Source organism: Cavia porcellus, unplaced genomic scaffold (assembly GCF_034190915.1).
Source record: "Cavia porcellus strain 051 isolate PalLab524CR breed Dunkin Hartley unplaced genomic scaffold, mCavPor4.1 scaffold_28, whole genome shotgun sequence".
Classification (NCBI taxonomy): Eukaryota; Metazoa; Chordata; class Mammalia; order Rodentia; family Caviidae; genus Cavia; species Cavia porcellus.
The window spans coordinates 48310572-48326704 of record NW_026947511.1 but is presented as its reverse complement, the minus strand read 5'-3'; the positions used below and the strand labels follow the sequence as shown (position 1 = coordinate 48326704).

The following is a 16133-nucleotide window of genomic DNA, read 5'->3' as shown; positions in this document are numbered from 1 at the left end:
TTAGATAGCCCAAGGCAGAGTCTTTCTGGGTCAATCTGTGTCCACACTAAGAGACTCTCATGTCCTTTGGGTTTGGATAGCCCAAGGCAGAGTTTTCCTGGGCCAGTCTGTGTCCACACTAAGAGACTCTCACGTCCTTCAGAGCTTTTTAAGTTCTCTCGGGCAGAGTTGTTACTAAACCCATGTGAAATCAACTCATATATGTTGGTGATGGCCAATTATTATGAAACTTTGGAACCATATAATAACCAACCAGTCTATAAGTAAAAAGTGATGACTTACACTTAGCAGACCACAGTCAAGTCTGTTGCCTCATCTGGCTATAACTTTGTGAGCTAGACCCCACACCAGATTTTCATCTTGGGGACCACTTCCTGTCCCCCTCAAAAAAAATTCCTATTTATAGCTTATCACACTGATGACAAGTTTACGAAACTCTCTATCTTTAAGCCTTTGTTTTGAGAATGCGTTCTTTCCTGCCAGTGTCCCCATCCCTTTTGTTTCCTCACTGCCTCCTCCTTCCTCCCTTCCCCCACCACACTGTCAGCATCCCTTTGTTTCTGCCCCACTGTGCATGCCCACCCATTCCCCATTGAGATAAAAAATGAGCCCAAATAGTGTTGGGAGATATGCGCAGCTACTTTAAGCTCTCAAGCGCTCCAGCCCAAACAGTGTTGAAAGACACTACTGCTTTAGACTTTCATGCTGGGCCCCAACTCCACATGGTATCTCAGCTCTCATGCCACGCTCCAGGTCCACGTGCAGGATTGGCTTTAACACCACGTCCTAATTCGCGCATCTGCAGCAGTTCCTTGACATAGCAGCTCAGCTCCCTTTGGGTTGGCTACTGGCTGCGCCTCCAGGAGCAGCCCCAGCTTAATGCCATGTCCCAACTCTGCCTCGCAGCGTGCGCCACTGCTGCTGTCCCCCGTGCACCATCCCAGCCCCGCCCCCCATGCACTGTGTGCTCACTGCTGTTGCTGCTGCTGCCCTGTGCGCGTTTTCTGGGGCAGTCCCAGCCCTGCCCCATATGCTACATCCCAGCGCCCCCCCCCCATCTTCATTCTGCATGCCATGCCCCCACACTGGGCGTGCTCTAACCGCATGCCAGACCAGTTCCTGCCTCCAAGCTCAAGTGCAGCTCTGGCTGCCAGCACAGAGACACATGAAGCAAGTCACAACAGACAGTTCATCTTACTGATCTGATGCTGTATTCATGTTTTCAGATATTAAGTTCAGATTATTTCTGCTGCCTTTTTTGTGATCCAGCCATGACAAATGTTTTCTTTTAGATCCAGATATACGCTTAGAGATATATAATCTAAATGTTTAACAATTTAAATTAAAAAATAATTATGCATTCCTTTTGCTGGGAATCACTAGCTCTTTTCCAAGACAAGGGCTGTACGATATATGCAAAACAGCAAAACCAGCCCTGTAGCAGAAGCCAAACTTAAACCTTTTCCCAGCCTATCTGCCTGCCCTGGCTCAACCCTCCACCAAGCCATAATTAACTATATTCAACTGATATTAAATAACACCATAGCTGATTTCTCTCCTAAATAAAACAGTAAAAATTAATTAAACAGGCCATCCTCTAAAAATCAGATGCAAATGGCATTAGACATTTTAATAACACAAAGAGATACTTATATATATGACATAAATAACATGTCAGTTCCTAAAATTCTCTGGACCTGTCCTCCTTATGAGAAGCCATTACTAAAATTATAAATACCCTGTTGATTATATTTGACTCCTGCATGCTTACTTAATTCTACAGATACCTTCTACTATAGTCCAGATCCCAAACAAAAAGGCAAAACTTGACCTTCAAACCTTATAGAGACTTTAATATGGTTTTTCATATGACAGAGATAACATATGGTTTTTCAGTGACAGAGATAACAATACCACTTGTGACACTTGGAGTTCTGAAACAGGTAAACCTACACAAAGTGGAGCTGCCCCCCCCCCGTGGACCATGCTTCAAAGGCAGCAGAAAACATTGCACAAGAGAGTGCCCCACCCTGGCATTCTTTGAGAGCTTACCCCAGGGCTACTGGACTGTCCCAGCAACCAGAGAGTGGGTAATCCATCCTAACTTCTAGCCCTCGTGGGAAATGCCAACACTACCAGATTCATCATTGACAGATCTGCTTAAACTTGCTGCTAAAGATTGACGGGGCTCAGGGCCAACAACAGCCCCCTTTATGGGTGTCTGTCTCAGAATCCAAGTCCCACTAAAAGTCTCCGGTAAGATATTCTCTATACTTGTGGACACAGAGGCCATACATACAGAGTTCTTCCTGAGTTTTCAGGCTGCTATATTAAATCCTCAAAGTCTAGCGGGTATTAAAGATCAACCTATGCCATTTATAAACAGGGCCTATACTTTTTCAGGATACAAAAGAGCGTTTCCCACAACCAGGGGAACTGCTGATATACTGTAAAATCCTGTTACAGCAAATCATTCCAAGGACGACAACCAGGTTACAGTGACCCATACCTGATATTCTTGGCAACCTCAACAGTGATCAAAGTTGCTAGACTCCCATCCTGGTTTCACATCACTCAGGCTAAGTGGTGCCCCCTAGCCATAATCTGATCATTCTGAGTATCATCTCATCTTCTGTCACCCACCCATCTCCATTTCATGAAGGCCTCGCAGCCACAGTTAACAGGCTAAGTCATGTTTTATTATCCACTTTGGTTCCTAATTTCTTATGTTTTATTAATGATCATTTTTACAGCAATACTCTTGACAGTCTTTCCTAAAGACTCCCATATCATGCATAAGATCATCTTCATAATGTTCTATGTGACAACTGTCTTAGTTCTTTCTACCCTCAGCTGTTTGGTTAAACATGACATTCCTGAAACCCTAGGCCCTTACCTTCTCTATACTGGTACAGCCACCGCCTTTCCTGCTCCCCCTATTTTTTCCAGTTCGATTCCTGGACCAGAGACAAGTTTTAACCTACCTACCCTCTTAACTTTTACCCTTTCAGGGGAGGGGGTAATCACCTCTCATAACTTCACACTTATTTTTCAGAATTCTACCTCACACTCCTCCTAACTTCACACTTATTTTTCAGAATTCTACCTCACTGTGACAATGATCCTACATCAACATCATCCTGATATAACATGTCTAAATCAAAGGCACCTTTCCTTCTAACTCACCTTAAATATGACAGTGCCATGCCTCCTCATAACATCTTGTCTCTTTGTTTTTCCAGTCTAACATACGTGCATTCACCAGTGAAGTTGTCCTGGCTAAAACACCTGGCATCAGCTTATAACTGGGCATCAACCGTCATCCCGTCGACTCTCCTAGACCCCAGTACAGCACCTTCTTCCAGCAGGAAGCAGTTAAAGAGAAAAATATTCGCCCCTTTTCATAATAATCATAAGACAGGATATGAAAGAGTTTTGGCCCAGGCCAGGCACCGTAGCTGGAAAAGCCTCAAGCGGAACCAAGGAGCTCCATCTCCCCCACCCCTAGGAATTTACCTATGGCACCAAACAAAGGCCAGTGGGCTACCTGTGCATCCCTAATGCCCCCTTAGTTCCACCCCAAACCAAGGCTACTTATATGCCTCCACTCCACGTGTTCCACAGAGAGATCGCCGACCCCTGGGGAAGATGCCACGCCCCCAGGGGATCGGGATTGTCTCTCCCTGCATTCTCAAAATAAAGGTCATTTATATTTCATACTTCTTATCTTTTCAGCCACCACCAGTCCCCCACAGTTCTATCAAGAAGCACCCTGCTCAGTGCAGTCAGCTCACAGCAGCAGCAGTGAGTCCAGCTGCTTTTCCTCAGATAATGCGCTGGGCCAGTTTGACTGTTCCCAGCTTGTGTTTTCCTTTGTTAAAAGAATATATATTGTTTCTGTTTGGTCCTCTGACCTGAGAGAGATAGACAGAGAGAGAGAGAGAGAGAGAGAGAGAGAGAGAGAGAGAGAGAGAGAGAGAGAGAACAGAGAAAGAAAAGAAAAGAGGCCTCTATTGCGTTGGGGAAGAGAGACAGGCACTCTCTGAAGTAACAAAGGAAAAACCACAGGCTTTATTTGGAACTGATGGGTGGAGTTAAAGGGCGGGTGGGATGAAGTTTTGACAGCTGATTGGGGGAGCATTGGCAAAGGCGAAAAGCTGCAGGTTCAACTTCCGGGTTTGAAAAGAAACTGAGAGTCAGTGCTGGGAGTAGCACATGGGAAAAACCCTACAGTTTCCAACTTGCTTCAGGGACTTTGGTTGGGACAAAGTGGCCCAATCAAGGGCACCTTTAAGTTCATTTTCTCCACTCAGACTTTGCCTCCAGGATGCGACTTAATTCATATGATCAATCATGTAATAACGTGCCATCTGCCTTGTACTTTCTGCTTGCAAACTGTATTTAAACAACTCAAAAGTGACATCTTGTGGATGATTTGAACTCTGTGATAGTTCCCCAGGTCACTGGCATTGAGCTCAATAAAATTGCCTTCTAGAGTCTTCGGTGCAAAGAGCCTTCTATCTGGTTTCATGCTGGTTTTTCTGCAACATAAGGATGTTTGAATGTCAAAAATTTTAAATATCAGGGCTGGGAATTTAGCTCAGTGGCATAAGTGCCTGCTTTGCAAGCAGGCAGTCGTGAGTTCGATCCCTGGTACCAATAAAAAGATGAAAAAGACCAAAAAAAAATTTTTTTAAATATCCACTTTGTTATTACTACACTTCTCAATAATTTATGGCACATCAAAGAAAAAGTAAAGAGAAAATTTGAAAATAACTTACTGCTTTACTAGAAAAAATGATTTTATCAGGCAAATGGATTTGTAATTTGATTAGTGTAACCACAGATATAGTCGTATAATTTTGATTTTTTGAAAATTATTACAAATACCTCTATGCCTACTGTGTATGTTGGAGTTTGAGTTTCTAGGACAATTTTAAGAAATACATATTTTGTAGTTATTGGGTGTCATGATAACTCTGCAATTAGAAAATCCAATTAAGTCAAGTTGGTTGAAAGTTTTGATCATATCTAGATTTGTTTACTAGTACTGTTGCAGAATCCAAGAGATAAGATAGATCAATGTGGAAAAAGGAAGATTTATTTCCAGGATTGTGTATGCACACTGACCCAGCCAAACTCATGTCCAAAGTTCTGGGCTTTAGAAAAAAGGAAAAGTTCTAGTTTTACATATTTGGTCGAGGGCTGGTCTTTAGAAACTGAGGTTGGGGGTGGGCAAGGGGACAGAAGCAAGACAAAATAATTTATAATTTAACCTTGAAAGAAGACAGAGCCTTATGAATCCTGAGAGAACAAAGTGGTATAAACTCTGATGATAGGACTTAGTTGTCAATCTTACCTGTACCAGACAAAGAAGTTATAACTACTGAGGAGGAGGGGGTAGTGTGAAGGGAATTGTTCTTTAACTCTGCTTCAGTACTTCAACTGAACTATAGAGAATTTTTTTCTGCCTTCATTCTCTGTCTCTCAAGATCCTACACAACCAGCACAAACTTACCAAACGTTCTGAAAAATGACTCAGCTGGTGGTTAAAAGAAGACGTTACTTTGGGTTCTTTATAGATTCCTAGACAGTGTGATAACTTGGACCCCATATAAAATCCAAGAAAGCAAGAAATTAAAATTTGGGAAGCAAAGGCTTTATTAGGTAAAATCCAGGCCTGGTGATGAGTCTCCGGGAGCCAATTTGAAGACTGCGCACCTCACAGCTAAAAGTCAGGACTTTTTATCTTGTAAATACACAAACAGCTGCTGGTCACACAATGTAAGGAGGGGGATGGGGTATGATGCACTACAAAGCAGAAACGGCAATTGCAAGTCTCCCTGCATACTAGCAAGTTTAGATAAGAAGATCTTGTTTTTCTTAGCAAAGAATAGAAAAGTCTAACAGCAATTAACAACCTTAGTTACCTTACGTTAGCACCACAACTGTTCTATTTGTAGAGGGCAACAATGGTTAACATATCAATTAGGTAAGATTTTACAATTCTTTACAGAGGAGAGCATTGATTAACATATCAATCCTTTGCCCAGAGGGAAAGGAAAACACACATTTACAGTAAGGCCAAGTTACAGGTATTGCTATGATACAAAGGAAGATATTTGTGTGAAGAATGTACAATCTAACACAATGTAATGCAATTAACACAATTTGTGATGGGCTACCGGGTAGGGAAGACCCGGGCTGTCAGGAGCTATTACCTCAGGCTTTTGTTTAATGGCCTTTAGGAAGTTAAAACTTAACCTAGTTAGATTTGAAGGGAGAAGGGGAGGGGAAGCAGCAGGCGGGCTTATACAGAACAGACCTTAGTCTGCGACAGTTAGGGGGGCTTAGGTTATAACAGACGGCACTTAAACCTGTAGCACTTTTAAAATTTCTCTGGTGAGCAGGAGGCATGGATCAGCAAAGACCACTTATCTAACATTTTCTAGTCCCAGGATTCAAGCACCAAAAAAGAAATGCAAAGTAAAAGAAAAACTAAAAGAAAAATGAACCAAGTTCTCTTCACTTGGTTTCTATCTCTTTTCTGTACCAGAATCCATCTTTCACTCAAGCAGAAATTCAGCAGATACCCCCAAGGTAACTGAGAGGGTACTCCAGATTTCTCAAACAGAATGCACCCATTTCTGGAATTTGGAAATTTTAGACTTTGTAGCTGTACCTCTTTTAAGTTTTCAAAGGTGAGTTCTTCCCCCAGTGAATTTATTTGGGATTCTTGATCCCATAGTGAAAGAAATGGCCCTTATAAGTTTCTACATTTTAATTTACACTACAGTTTGTGGCTTTTGTGTTAATGCTTGTTGGTAATCTTAGTTTATTGATTTAAGACTCTCTATGTTATGTGCTGGAAATACTGCTGTAATTTATGTGCTCCATAAAATAACTTATGGTCTGAGTGGTCCTTGACACCAAGAGAGCCTCTCTCTGTGGGAAAATGAGAGCCAGACAGAAAGGTATATTATTTCCTTAGATTCCATATTTCACCTGTTGTCTTGCCCACCTATGTATGAAGTTATTTAGACTGTCAGCTTGTAGAGTGGAAGTACTGAATGACCCACACAGCCCATATGCCCGTTCATGCTCATGTTGCATGCTACCTAAAAGTTGTCTTACAGCATGTGACATTTTGTTTCTTTTGTAGGGTTATATCACAATATTGTAGGGTGCTATGGCATGAATAGCCTTAGCACACTGTTTATTTAGCAGCTGGTGGTCATTTAGACTATTTCACATTCTTCACTGTTATGACTAATTTCGCTTTGAACTATAGCACACCTATCATGTGTGCATTCTTAGTGCGTATTATTATACAGAACACCGACTTTCAGCGTGGCATTCACATACATGCATATAACATACTATGATCAGATCCACCTCCCCATTAACATTTCATGCCCTCTTTCTTCCACCCTCTGACCCCCTTCCTATGGTCCAATAGCCTACTATTTTCTACTTGCATGTTACTTATTTTTTTCTGAGATGCTATATGTTAGGGAAAACATAAAGTACTTGTTGTGCTAAGCCTAGCTTATTTTACTTAGTGTGATGATTTCCAGTTTCATATATACCTGAAAATATTATTTTATCCTTCTTTCTGACTGAATAATTCTCCATCTGTATATAAGTAACACTTTTTTTTAATCACTTAATCCACAGATGGGTACCTAGGCTGATCTATAACTTGACTATTGTGAACTGTATCTGCTGTTTTCATAAGGACATCTTGCTTTGTTTTGCCTTGTCTTTACCTCCCTTAGATATATTCCAAGGTATAGAATTGGCAGGTATAATTGGAAATGAGCAACTTTTTAGCTAAGGAATTTCTGTTTTCCACAGTATGTGTAAGGTTATACACTCTTGGCAGAAACATATTTGTAAAAGTGACCACAGTAGTAGGGATAATTGTTATGAAGCTCACACTGTCTTATCTTGCTTTCATTTTATTCATCAAAGCGAGAGATTTGTTCAAAAGACTGACTTTTGAATACATTCTATTAACAACCTGAAACTATGTTAAATAATTCTCAAATGTTTAGGATTCTAATTCTAGCCACAGTTATACTACTAAGTTTAATCTGTAATCAATGAATTATAAAATGTGTTTATTAAAATAGATGTGCTTGGGGATTTAGCACAGCAGCATAAGCACCTGCCTGGCAAGTGCAAGGTCATGAGTTTGATCCCTGGTACCCCCCCCAAAAAAGATGTGCTATATGTTATAACATGTGATAAAGTTAGACTTTCATTGGTATGCATTTAAAAACTCCTTGGTAAATATACTTGTGTTATAAAATTATATATCAGCATTTTACTCCTAAACAGAGATAACATTTTGGCATTATTTTTGTTTCACTATAGTTGGCTGGCACTTAATACTGTCTATATTTTTTAAATGACACAATTCTTATTAAGAGTTTATTGGCTTATGTGAGAAAATTAATTAAAAATATTAACGAACTAATTGTGTCAGAAACTATCATTTCCTTATCCCTGATGCATTCTCAATTAATCATTTCTTTCTTTCAAAAAAAAATTTGACATTGCTCCTTCTTTTCCCATGGAATCAGATCCATCTCCCAAAGGCTGAAGGACGGTGTGTCAGAGCTTTCGAGGAAGACACGTTGTGTGATCCTGGGCACCTGGACAGCCTCTCTCTGTGGGAGAATGAGAGCCAGGCAGGAAGCCTGTCATGACGTGGAGAAGCAGGGATGCAGGTCCTTCCTTCAGTGTCTCCATCTGTTTAGCTCAGGAGCCCTGCAAGGACAGAGGCCAGCAGTGTGCCCACATCTCACTCTGAATGCAGCTTCTCTCCTCTCTAAGGATAGCCCTGCAGTAAGAAAAGAAAAGAAAACAAAATTCTTTTTTTTTTTTTTTGGTCTTTTTCGTTTTTATCGGTACCAGGGACTGAACTCATGACTGCCTGCTCGCAAGGCAGGTGCTTATGCCACTGAGCTAAATCCCCAGCCCTGAAAACAAAATTCTTAAACTCCCTGACCCAGTGCCATGTCAGAGCACAGGATTTTCTTAAGTGGAGAACATAAAACTTAGTGCACTGATTCGTCCTGATCAGAACATTGCATCCAAAAATCTTTCACATTTTCTGTTTCATGTCTCTCCCTTTTATGGTCCCTTATAGGGAGAGCGAATCTGTCTGCGGGAGAAGATTCGAGGACATTACCTGATGGGTGAACTCCAGAGTGGCCTGGGAAAGAGAGGGAAAATAGAGACTTAAAAGGCATGATGTTATGAAAAAGGAAGAAAATGTTCAGTTGGGATGGGGAACTACTAGGGAGTGGGGAAAAGGGAAGGAAGGGAGAAATGGAAACAAGGGTTTTTTAAATGAGGAGGGGAAGAGAGATTAAAGAGAGGATAAGGCAATGGGGGAGAGAAATTGGAATAAATTATGTAGAGGTACAAGTTCCCTCTAATGAAAGTGATCAACATATATACTTAAAATGTCCCAGAAAAGTTAATTAATAAAAAATAAAAAAGAAAGAAAGAAAGCACAGTACCAAGGGCTGAAGTCTCTGTCAGGGCTGAGAGTTAAAGACTTTAGCAGCATTTTTACAAATTTAATTTAAGGATTCACTAAATAAACCTTAGGCAACAAAGCAAAATGAAGACAAACAAACAGAACTCATGAAGGCAAACCTCTCCCTGCAGACAGCGCCCCCACTGTCAGATCCTCCACCTGAACTTTCTCTAACATCACAGCCCCTGCCAGCCGGGCAGAGAAAGGAGCACAAACCTAGAGACTGTGACTGAGGAGGTAGCTGCCCCATAAATTCCATGTCCAGTTGCTCTTCCTTCTTTACCCCCTGCACTCCAGCTGATATTTCTAGGTTGCTCAATCTGTGTCTCTGCACCCCCTAGATTTCAACAAAGGACACATAAACAATTGATTTCTGAATCCTCAGCCAATTTGAGGTAACCTGAGAGAAGAAAGGCTTCACACAGAGACACCAAAATACCAAGAACTACAACAGGAAAACAGCCCATCTTCCATGAAGAAATGACGTGGAAAGTCTTACCCCACAGTAGGCGTCTTACATTTCTGATTCCTGGAGTAGATGAGCAGCCCCAACCTGAGGAAGAGCTGACCCAGCACAAAGGCCCCAGCTCTATTCAGCATCTTGCTTGCTCTGTGCAGATCCAGACTCTGACCCTGAGGAAGACACTAAGTTTAAGGATTTTTTTAAACCTCAAATCCAAATTCTGTCACTGTGCTCCTGACATTAAGAATTTTAAAATGAGAGAAAAAATTCCTGCACTGAGAAGATAGGATTGGAGATTCCTGGCAAGAAAGATTTAAAAATTGCATTTAGTATGAGGCTCATGCACTGAATTCATTTAAATCTCACAGCCCTATATTATCTCCAGATGAGTGCAGTGTCTGGAAGTGGAGTAGCCATCTAGGATAACAGAGTTCATGAATAGAAGAGCTGAGGGTGGACTCCCCTCCTGTCAGGAAGACCTTGCATTGCTCCTCCCTGCAAACCACAATTACAGCCCAGAGCAGCAACGACAAAAACACAGACCGAGCCCAGAGGCAGGACCTGGAGTTCAGGCCAATGGATGACTATCACCAGTGATAGCATGAGAAGGTTCCAGCAGACACACTTCTCTTGTGTATGGCAGGCAGTATTCCATGCTGAAGGGACACAAGTGCTTGCAGAAGCTCACCCAATCCTCCCCTCTATGAATGGTCTAAAGGAGATGAGAAATGACAGGGGAAACCTGACACTCGGGTAAGTGGAGACCCCTAGTGGGAAGGAAGGGAATTGAAGAGGTCAGGGGTTCCCCACTCACTCCACTCCACTGTGACTGGGCTGCTCCAGCTCGGGTGCTCCACCTGGCAGGCTCTGGGGAACAGTTTCCAGCATGACCAAGTTCTGGAAAGACCAGTCTCCATTCTGGATCAGACCTGTGGGCACCACCCCGGCTTCCTGCTCCTACCCATTTATGAGCCATCTAACCTCAATGTGTCCTGGGTGGAAGCCACTCACAAAACAGACCAGGAGATTGTGGTGCTGCAGAGGCTGGGTCTTTGTGGGGTCCGGGGTCACGCTGGGCTCAGCTAGAGGAAGAAAGGCAGAGAGCACCAGTCAGGGAGGCAGAGCAATTCTTGGTTGGCTGCCTTTCTGAAACAGATCCAGGTCCTCATAGGTTCATCACGCCTGCCTGGGGCTCACAGGAACCTCCGTCATGAGCCCCCAAGTTAATCCTCATATCAAGGGCACTCTAGAATTTGAGGAAAACATTAACACCTTTCATAGTCTGTCATGATCTTTCATTCCTGCGTAAACTGTTTTCAAGTCTTTTCAAAGAATTTGAAGTATTAACACTGATTTCTGGAAGCAGACTGCCTGGGTTCAAAACCAGCATCTCACTCTCTCTGGTTTATCCTGAAAGAGACATTTACATTTCTTTGTGCCTTGACTTTCTCAACGATAATGAGATAAGGGTACAGATTCACCATGTAGTGTTATAAAATACATGAAGCATAGACTAAACTTTAGCCATCAATGTATTTTCTCGGTTTATTACTCTCCTGCTTCCTGTGTGAGAATCAGAATCACAACCCGGCCTCCCTAGCTCAGTCACTGGTAGGTACTTGCCCAGGTCACTGTCAAGGGCAGGAACTCCTCCTTGTTGTAGGTGTGTCTGACTGCCATCTGAACATGCTCAGTCCTGTTGGAGAAGTGACACTCCCATCTAACATACTCCAAGAAACGCGTTGTGGAAAGGAGTGACCTGGCCATGGTCCTCTTCCCGGGAGGAAACAGACAGCTACACACATGCCAGCACCCAGGGCTTCATCCTTCATCTCTATGTAGGGCGGGACACAGCTCTCTCCCTGTCATTCCCAAAGCTGCCCCTCTCTGCTGGCCCAGTCTCAGGCCCAGGGGTGGAGGGTGGTTCATTGCTCAACCTCACCCTCACCACCTCCTGCTCATTTAAAGACTCCACCCAGAGCACTCCTTGCCTGCCCCTTATCCCTGAGAGCTTCTCCCTCCCCTGCATGGGACCCTTCCCTCCAGGCTGCACAGGCATGCACTGCCCCTGCAAACCCAAAGGCAGAAAATCAGACAGCTGGGAGTTTACACTGGTGAGGAGAGCAGGAGGGACAGGGGGACCGTGTAGGGATGGGAGAAGGCAGAAGTGTGGCCTCTCTTCCAGGGAAGAGCAGGAGGACCTCAATGACAGCAAAGTGCCAGGGAAGGACCCTGAGGAGACTGTGGACTGGGCCAGGGAAGGGTCAGTTCCGGTGGGCTGGAGGACAAGGCCTACATTTGATGGAAAGTCTATGTTTTAGGGGAAAATTAAAGGTAAGGCCACGTTCAAGAGTTGAACAAACTGTGCATTTCATCCAGGAACCAGAAAACAATAGAGTATGGAAGCACAGAGTTGGGGTAGAGAGGGGTAAACATGAGGCCAAATGTTTGATGAACCAACCTTGGGGCTGATGCCAGGATTCTGGGTTCTAAGCAATAGGCAGCTTTCAGGAGATTAAATTAATGATCCCATACAAGGCCACAATCCCATGTCTGAATTTTTCAATTCAGAAGGCCTCATGATTTTAAAAATGCCAAATTAATTTTAAATGAAGCAAAGGTAAAGGCGTACCTCAGAAATCTTACAGGTCACATGCATTTTCTTAATTTCAATGTGTAGAACCATACACACATATCTTTCATATATGTATAATATATACAAAGAAGTGGTGATTGAAGGAATGGTTAATATTTACCCGTTAAAAATTTCTCAGTATCTATTACACATTTTGGCTGTTGTTTATATTCTTGGTTTCTCACACCAGAGAAACAATGTGACATTTAAACTTGCATGTTCTGTACAGAAAGGATTCACAATAGAGGCGTAGGTGGGGAGGAAAGAAGGGACATGAAAAAAAAAAAAGAAAATAGAATGAAAAAATGGCATCAAAGCTTTTGCAAATAAAGAGGGCATGAGGGGTAGAAAGGAGGCACAGGTAATGGGAAATAAAGAAATAAGATGTATTTCATACAGGTACAAATTCCTTATGATAAATGTGATCATTATTTATATTTAAAATGTGCCTATAACGTTGACTGAAACATATTTTTCTTAACTTGGAATCCTTCAGAAAATTCTTTTTAAAAAATGAATCAAAGATCTGGATATTAAAACAGAAACACTAAACCTCAGGAGCCGAGGGCATAGAAAAGGATCTCTAAAAGATCCTAGGGAGGCCTTGCAATAATACTTGAAACACAGAAATATAGGGTCAAGCCAAGGGGTAAATTTAGAAATCATGCCCCGGGGGGGGGGGTGTCATTGAATGGGAGAAATTCCGGTGTTTGTTTCACTATTCATTTTGAATTTTGCTATTTTTAGCAATTACTTATTCCAGTTCTTTTTCCAGTTCAGTCTGTTCTTTTAAAAGTTCAGTTTGGTCTCTTAATTCCTTCCTAGGATCAAAAGCTGAACGTGCTGAAGTGGGGGCTGTAGTGCCATTACAGTATGGAGGAGGGTGCGCAGTGAAGGCCTCGCTGAGGCCACCTGTGGAGGGGTGGTGCTGCAGTGTGTTAGGGGATTGGGAGTTAACTGGCCAATTATGACTGTAGCATCTTGAGGCCTCCTCTGCCAAATCATTCCAGTCCACATCATTATCATCTATTTTAGCCTCTAAAGGTAGCTCAGAGTAAAGTTTGTTTTTTGGTTGGGTTCCCTCTAGGTCATAGAGACTGGGTTTTTGCCTTGGAGGAGTATCAATCCTTGTCTGTTTCCCTTTGTCTTCGTTCTCCAAGGCACCATTTATCTCCTCATTATCACTATCAAAGGACTTAAGGTCCTCATCTTTGTTAAGTCTCTCAGTCCCTTCCATTTGTTCAGTTTTGCCTTTAAGATTTTCTCCTTGTAATATATTTTCATCCTTTTGAACAACATTAGCAATTACTGGATCACTTTGTCTCTGAGATAAAATTTCATCTATTAAGCCTCAGTAAGAAAAGGCAGTTACTGGGACCTTTTCAGGCCCAAAGACGTCATAGTAATCTCTAAGTGCAGAACCAACCCTTTTCCACCATTTGGAATCGATGGTCCCTTCAATAGGAAACCAAAGACAAGCTTGTTTTATAAAATTAAAATATTGACACAATTGCTTAATTTTAACCTTTACTCCTCGTGCCTTGAAAGCCTTTCCTAAACTTTCAACAAAAATCTCATGCTGGCTCACTTGTCCCATAATCGCTGTTCATTTACTGAGGTTCAGTGTGGCATGTCAGGCTCCCACTTCATCAGGTCCTCTGTTTTCTTTTCCTTTTTTCTACTTTGGGCCCACAAACAGCGTCCCTCATGAAAGTCCCCCATTCTCAAGCCCGACATTGCCACCACTTGTCCTGACCCGTGGGTAAGTCAACGAGACCCTAGAGGGGAAGTGGGGATTTGGAAGAGACAAGAGACGCAAAGAATGGAGACAAGACAGTGCTCTGATCAAGTCTTGTTTATTCAAAGAAGGAGTAGCAAATATATAGGATGTTGGGTTCTGACACATCAGCAGGTAACTTAGCAACAGTGGGAAGTTCTAGTGGACCGGATATTATAGAGTAATTCGAATCTCCCGTGTGCAGGCTCATAAGGTGGGCAAATTAGCATAATTGCTGCATGGGCCAAACCACAGGGACATGTGACAGGCTAGGTGAGGAGAGATGGAAACTTAACTACCAAATAGAAACTTAACATTAAGATGGCTGTTGTCTTATTAATATAATGGCAAATTGCAGGGTTTCCCACAGAATAGAGGGTTGAATGTCTTCCCCACAATCATGTAATTCGTGAAAAATCAAACAAGTTTTTTAAAATTGGGAAATCTGAATGTAGTATTCTAGTATTTTACCACTACACATCGTATATGAAAAAAAGGCTGGAAAAAGTTAATTCTACAATTTCTGTCTGTGTTGCAGATAATCTATAAATCTTAGTGAAAGATTACAGGAGTTTCAAAATTCCTAAATCTTTTTCTCCCAGTCATTTCAATTTCTGAGAAATTTTCAATAATTTTAATCATCCCATCATTTATACTTTTATTATTTTTTTAAATAATCAGAGCTAGTTAACATATGCTATGTGCCCATCACACATTATCTTCAGATGTTGTCCCAAACCAATCTAAAATCTAATCAGTAGACCGGTTGTGTGTAGCAACACTACTAATTTCACTCTGTGCAAATACAGTTGAATTTTTAACTCTTTCATTTTCTTTTCTCTTCACTGTAAGATATATATGTGCATATGTATTATATATAAATATTTCATATATATGTATAATATGTGTACATATGATTCTGATGTATACATGCATATACACTGAAATCTTCCTCAGTTATCATGTACAGGTTTGCAGTTACTCAAAGCATGAAACTTTAAATTACCTAACTGATTTCTTTGCCCTGTCAACCAGTCCCCAAGCCATTAGTAGTGACCCCTCAAGTCCCCTTCCTGACTGTGTCCCCTCCAGTAGCCCAATTGATTCCCATTCAGTGGTCATAATCCACTTGTGCTCCTTCTGTGGTCTCTAGCTCCCAACAGGCAGCTGGCATTCTGCCTTGGTCAAAAGTGGAGCTCTCAGGTTTGGAATCAGGGAGGAGGTATATCCCAGCACCTGCCCATTTATAAAAAGGAGGAAGGAGCTAAACCAAACTCCCCTTTCCCTGGAGAAATGATGACATAATGGAGTGAGTTCAAGATCAGAAAAGTTTTCTCTTATTAATCACAGATTCTCTATACACCTTCTTGACAAGAAAAATAACTGAAGTTACTAATCCATATCACTTGTCTGTTTCCCACTGTGCTCAGTGCCCTTCATCCATGGTCACCCTGTTCAACACCAGCTGCATCCAATTTGGTGTTTCCATATTAAGGAAATAAAAACATGGATGTCTACTTAAATGTGAAATTTAGGTTTAACTGACCATCCTGTATCTTAGCAACACTATCCAAAGTGTGATAGGCCCAAAGCTTTTTTACATTTTTCAACACAGGCACAGGATACTGCACAGAGAATGAACTCATGTGCAACTTTTCAGAGAATAAATGCTAAATGAACTTATGATTCAACGTTAGAAGTTCTG

The 16133-nt window shown here is 41.9% G+C and overlaps 1 pseudogene; it reads right to left on the bottom strand.

Annotated features, from left to right (window-relative positions):
* Positions 1–968: 968 nt before the first annotated feature.
* On the bottom strand, positions 969–11783 carry LOC100720079 (DLA class II histocompatibility antigen, DR-1 beta chain-like; annotated as a pseudogene).
* Between the last annotated feature and the right edge of the window lie 4350 nt (positions 11784–16133).